Source organism: Vicugna pacos, unplaced genomic scaffold (assembly GCF_048564905.1).
Source record: "Vicugna pacos unplaced genomic scaffold, VicPac4 scaffold_77, whole genome shotgun sequence".
Lineage (NCBI taxonomy): Eukaryota > Metazoa > Chordata > Mammalia > Artiodactyla > Camelidae > Vicugna > Vicugna pacos.
Window position 1 is genome coordinate 1,519,059 of NW_027328758.1, and position 6,540 is coordinate 1,525,598.

The 6,540-nt window shown below is 50.1% G+C and overlaps 1 pseudogene; it reads right to left on the minus strand.

Moving 5' to 3' along the window:
* Positions 1–4,365: 4,365 nt before the first annotated feature.
* On the minus strand, positions 4,366–5,559 carry LOC116277895 (SH3 domain-binding protein 1 pseudogene; annotated as a pseudogene).
* Between the last annotated feature and the right edge of the window lie 981 nt (positions 5,560–6,540).

Consider the following 6,540-nt stretch of genomic DNA (forward strand, 5'->3'; position numbering starts at 1 on the left):
GGCTGGTGGTAGAGCGTGTGCTTAGCGTGCACGGGGTCCTGGGTTCAAGCCCCAGGGCCTCCACTAACAGATAAATACACCTAATTACCTACCCCCCCAAAAGAGCCCCATAGAAAAGGAAAAGAGAAATTCTTTTCCAAAAAACCTTGATATTAAATTTGGATTAAATACTTAAAAAAAATAAAAAGAAAAATAGAAAAGATAAGAGACACTGTGAAGGAAAAGCCCAGCTGGGCTAACAAGCTAAGTCTCATATTCAAGTATGATAAGTGTCGGTTTACTGATCTAAGTTTTGCTAGGCTAACTCATAAATTTGAAGTTTAGTGTCAGTTTACTGGGCTAACAAGCTACCTCGTAAATCCAAGGTCAACAATTGTCAGTAACATGATCTGTTCCAAATTGATAAGATTCAGTGTATTGATTCCTTCCTTATTGTTGTTTGAGCCCTATTGGCTAATAGCCCCATACTTGTAATTAACTCTATAAAACCTCATGTGCAGTTCTTGGAGGTGCTCAGAGCTTCAGAACAGAAGCCACTATGAGCCCGCCGGTGAAGTAAATCTCAGTACTCCCACCCTCTGAGTGGTGCTTGTTTCTTGGCTGGCCTTTTGTTTCCATAACAACACAAGCGATAATGCCCGTGAGATAAATCTGCGGTGGCTGCTGGCAGGTCCACATGTCTCACGTGGCAAAATCTGAAACATCCTTCTCAACACTCAGAGTCATCATAAGCCCACACCAAACCTCCCGCTCTTAAATGCAGGAGCACAGGCAGGGCCTGGCCTTTGCACTCTCTGTGTCATCACAGTCAGACAGGATGGAAGGGGGCAGAGCAGAGCCATTCTAGGAAAGCCAAAGCAATTAACATCAAAATGGTGACGGATTCAACCCCCAATAGGCCTTGAGGCTCAGGATGAAGAGATTTAACTTCTAGCAGAGCTTGAGCTTCATTAAACACCCATTGTAATAGTAACATGGTGAATAACACGGCCCCAGGCACCAAGGCAATTCCAAGGCTAGCCACAAAAGGTCACAGGGTGGGAAATGGCCAACTACCTGGGAATCCCAGCCCTTTGCCCTAAGGCTAGTCCTTCTACTTATTAGCATATTAAACCACCAAACCCAAGAAAACGAGCAACACAGCGCCACCTCGCGGGCACCCCTCTCTCTCCCTCTTTGGAGAAGGCCCACACTCTGTCTGTGGAGTGTGTACCTGCTTTTAGTCTGAGCATCAAACCCCCACAATTCGTGACATTTCTCTTGCCATTCAATGTATCTCTCTGAATAAATCTACCTTTACTCAACACTGGCTTGCTCTTGAATTCTTTACTGCATGAAGCCAAGGAACAAAATCTGGTGGGGCACACCCCAGGGGCTCAACGAAAGCCTGGGACACAGCCCTTCTCATGCCCCACGTTTTTTTCTTTTATCAACAGGACTAGGTTATGAAGGGAGCTCTGAGGCCCGAGCTAAGGGATGGAACCAGCCTCCAGGGCTACAATTGGCAGCCAGCTTCTCCCCCAGCAGGGGTCTTGGGGTCAGCCCTCTTCTCTGTGTTTCTCTGTTGTGCTGACTCCCCAGCCAAAGACCGTTCTCCTAGGCCTGTCCCTACAAAACCCTTCTCTCCAATATACAAGCACATCATGTCACAATCCTTTTGTTCAACCAGGAAATGTTCAACCCACTTTTTCCCTACCCAGTAAAGTACCCAACTGTCCTCCCTCCCATTCCACCACTTCTTTCTATGTGAGAACTCTGCACTCTCCACACACCATAATGAACGCAGGTGCCATGCTAGCTGGGACTGAGATGTTTATTTCTCACACACCCTGCGTCCTTTCACTTTCCCCCTTGTTACCTTAAAAAAGCCTTTCCTGAGCCACCCACCCCCCTGAATCTGAACTTCACAAAATGCTGAGGTTGCAGTCACTGAGTGCATACCTCCCAGGTTTTGGCTGGGATTCCTTCCTAAGGTCTTCATTAAGGAGCTGCATCAAGAAGTTTAAAGAGGCTAGTCTTACATCAGAGTGGAGGAGTCTGCATAAAATTAAAATGGCATTGAAGAGAGAGTTAACCAGGGACAGAGAGGTCGCAGGTCCTAGTCAACAGTTTCATGAGGCAAAATGTTCTTCAAAGGCTAAGAGTGGCTTCTGAACGCGGAGTTGGCAGGGAGGATGTGAGAGGCAGTGAGTCGGGTGTGTGACACAGGGTACGCTCCCCCAGCTGGGGAAGAATTGGATTTTTTTCTACTTTTCCAATTTCTTACTACCATTTTCTCTTATTGTCACATACCATTTCCTACGAATTAAGCATATCAATGTCAGTCATTTGGGCCACTTGGGAGAAGCTACACGATGCCATTCACAGGACTGGGGCATGACAGCCACACCAGTCTAGGTTGAAAGACAAGTGGGGGTATTTGCAAGGTAATCACGGGCATGCAGCAAACTCCGCAGCTTCAATGACCTCATCTCAAAGCTGGGGCCAATAAAATTACCAAGAAAAGTGTGCGATGATTATGGCCGACATCTGTTTACTAGGTAATTGCCCGTGACAGCTGCAGCTGAATGGGAATGAGTATGATTGACAAGGCCCTGTCTACCTGGCCACACGCGCCCTGCCTTCCTGCCTTGTTGCAGCAGCAGAGTTTATTTAGCTGAGATGAACGCCCCCAGAGCAGCCCGACGGGAAATCTCCCAGCTCTGCACGGCGAGACGTGTTCCTTTCCTTCTCAGAGCTGATCACAGTTTGCAGTCGTCTGTTTTTATGTTTATCAGTTTTCTAACTGCCTCTCCTTCGGAGATTTTGCTCAAGCAGCACAGGGCCAGGTGTGTCTTGTGGCCTGCCGGATATTCTGGGCTGGGAGACAGCTGAACCCACATCTGGCTCTGGTGCTGAACGGAGAGGGCAGAAGGCCCAGGGGCCCATGCTGAACCGAGGCCCCTGCACCCAAAATTATGGTCTGACTTTGGGCAAATTACACAGTGTTTTTTACCCTCAGATTCCTCATCTGTCCATGAAAATAACTGCCCTTTGCACACAGAGTTACGAGGATTAAAGTAAATCACCAAATTCACAACTTAGCCAAGGGGCTACCAGTGCGTCCTCAATAGACAAATGCTGCCTTTACGGCTCTGACACACGCCAAGCTTGGTGGCCGCTCACAGTGAACACTGCTAAGTGCCAGTGTGTTAAGTGATTGATGTGTGCTATAATACTCTTTACAACTTAAAACAATCCCAGGAAGAGACGAATATTATCGTACCCATTTCACATATTCACCAACAGGTTAAGAGAGCTTACATTCTAGTCCAAGGACCTATGGTGATGAGATGGTGATTTAAACCGGAATCTGGGCCCAGGCCTTGGCTCCATCTCTCTCCCATCCACCTGACCACTTGCCTATGAAATCCACCTGTCCAATACGCAAGTTTGCAGCCGGCCAGCTCTTAAGTGCAATGTGTGCCACCGTTTGTAAATGTTGGTTAATTACCTTAAACTGTTCCCAGAAACCACTACAGAAAAGAAAGGTGGACTTAAGGAATTCTGCAGTGCGTTCTACTGTAATGTGCAGAAACCCTTCCCTACACCACCAAATCCAAGTGTATGCTTCCTCCATGTTTATGTTTGCATACGCCTTACTGAAGTAGAAGGTACCTGCAGTAATTCCATCTCGGTTGCTTTCGAAGTTTGCAGATTATCCATAATCAGCCCGTGAACGAAAATACCACAATGTGAATGAAAATACTGCAACCATGTCAGTAAACATAGAATACTGAAACCAAGTCATTAGCGGCTGCCGCCTCCCCCCAGCGAGGACAGGCCTGCAGCCCAGCCTCTACAGCAACTCACAATGGTGCCCACTGAGCAGACTCAGAATAAGAAGGGACAGGATACAGGCCCTAGATAGCTAGATGCTTGTCTAAAGAATGAATTCAGTGAGTCCAAAATATTTGCTTCCTCCCATACATAGAAAAGAACTAGTTTTGAACTTGAGATACCTGGCTTTCTTTAGATAACAAGCAATCTTTTATTGTTCCAACAACCTGGTCTTTGTTGTAAAGCTCCAATATATCCCAGCTCCTCTGCAACCTCTTTGGAGTAGTCCCTCAGAGAGACCCTGCCAGGGAGTGGGGAGTTGGCTGAGGGGACCCCCAAACCCAGAGTGGATCCAAGAGGACAAAGTCTAGAAGCGGAGGACTGTTCTGAGTCTCCCTTGCCATGGGGGCCGACCCAGCGGGCACCGAGGCACTTGTAGGCAAAGGTTGGAGGCCCCCACACCCTTGGGAAGGGTGAGGGCTGTGTCCTGGGAGGACAAGGTGGGGAGGAAGGGATGCTAAGGGCTGTGAGGGAGGAGCTGCCAGCTCAGTCTGTCTCTGAGGCAAGTCTTCAGGGCCGGGGCTGAGGGGGGATAACTGGGGGAGTGGGGGCCCTGCCTACTGCCTCAGGGGCCCCTCCCTCCTCTGTGGCAGCCCCCAGGTCCATATCTGCAGGCATGATCAGAGAGACTCCACTGGGGGAGGCTGGACCTGGGGAGGCTGGGCTGGGGGAGGCTAGTGAGGGCCGGCTCTGGCGCCGGGTAGGCTGGGGGGCAGTGGGGGGTAATGGGGGTGGCACCGTGGGGGCCCGGAGGTTGCTGCCAACCAGACGGCGGGGCAGAGCCTGGGGGGGTCAAAGGGCTGCCAGAGCCAGGGGGTGGGGCTGAGGTTGGAGGGGTACAGCGGGTGCTGGAGACCTGAGGGGGTGGCATGGTGGGCCTGTCTGGCGCTGGGCGTTTGGTCCTCCGAGCTGTGTCCTCTGCTAGGGCTCCTGTCTCCGGGGGGCTCCTACTGAACTTGGGGGAGGCTGGTATGAGGGGCGTCTCGGACTGTGCCCTTTCCTTGGCAGCCACTGGGGCCGGGGTCGGAGCTGGAGATGGCACAACGGTTGGGGTGGGCATGGCAACTGATGGAAGCTCCTCAGAAGCTGGCCTGTCACTGACCTTGTCCTGGGGAGCAGGCACTGAGAATAAGCCTGACACGTTGAAGTTGATATCTCCAGGGAAGAGGGTGTCTGCGTTCTGTATCAGAGCCTCGACCACGACCACCACCTGGATGGACGACACAGAGGCTGCATCCAGCTGGGCTGGGTCCCCTTCCTTCTCAGGGGGCCACAGCAGGTTGGGCCCCAGGACAATGGTGATGTTGCTGGGCGTCATCCTGTTCACTTCCTGCTACTCTGCCAGCCGTGCCAGGAACTTCATCAGGTACCTGAGGTTATTGAAGTTCTCGCGGGGCAGGCGGCTGCATACCTCCTGGAGGGCCTCCAGCCGGGCTCCTGGCTCCTTCAGGCTGGCTGCCCTCATCCAATCGTCATAGAGGTCAAAGGTCATCAGTGGCTCTGGCAGCTCCCGCAGATAGGACTTGAGGGCACCTGCCACGGCGTGGGGGTCCGAGCAGAACTCCTGCAGGCTGCGGGGGTCCGAGGCCATCATCTGTTGAGGCGTTTCAGCACGGAGGCTCCAGCGGCCAGACAGAAGAGGCCCTCTTCCTTCATGCCCTCAGAAAGCAGCATCACAACGCAGGCCTGTCATCCCGGCTCGAGTCCTCCTGCCAAATAAAACATAACTCTTTACTTTTAGGCTGCACATGTATTTCAGTCAAAAGTTTTGGACACCATGAAGGGACCCACTGCAGACTTCTGTCCACCTGGACTCTCCAAGTAACTGGAGCCTTGGTACCATCAGTGGCCCTTTGTGCCCATCTGCCTCCTCGGGGAGTCCAGATGAATTTGGGTGAGTCTCTCCTTGTTCTCGGATCTCAAATATTGGTTGATGATCCTGAGTTTTATCTGGCGGTGTATCCAGGTACGTGGCCCTCCAGTTGAAAGAAACTGGGGTGAATTACCCACCCAGTGGAGACATACTGAGTGGGGCCTGGTTGAATGATAACGGGAAATACCCACCTTGAAGAGATGTCCGAAATGGGGCTGGTGGAAATATATGAGGAAAATACTCACCCAGTGGAGACGTCCCGAGTGGGTCCAAGTTGAAAGACACTGGGTCCAGGACTCAGTGGTTAGGTAAGAGTCTGGTCTAATGCTTTCCTCAATTTGGTTACCTCCATTGAATTTTTCAGGATAAAAGTAAAACTCTTATGAGGAACATTTCAACTCCAAAAATGGGACCCTCCTCCTGGCTGGTAACAGATTTCTTGGGTGACAGAGAATTTTGCAGGAGTGGTAGAGGCAAAGACTTCATGCCATAGAGTTGTCCCTGCTGGAAATTTTACTAGCAAATTTATTCTGAGAACCCGACCTTACAATGGGGAATAGAACTTTCCAAAATACTAAAAAACAGAAAAGAAAAGAAAAAGAAATGACAGATTGCCAGCCTCCAACTGTTACCCCAGCCAGGTTTATATACGTACAAAACTTACAACATTAATTGGAAATTAGAAAAAAAACTCACTCTGAAAGTAACTAAACAGGCCTGATAAAAACATTTTTTGGAATTCTGAACTTATAAAAACATATTCTCTTTTAGTGGTAACTTGGATTTCT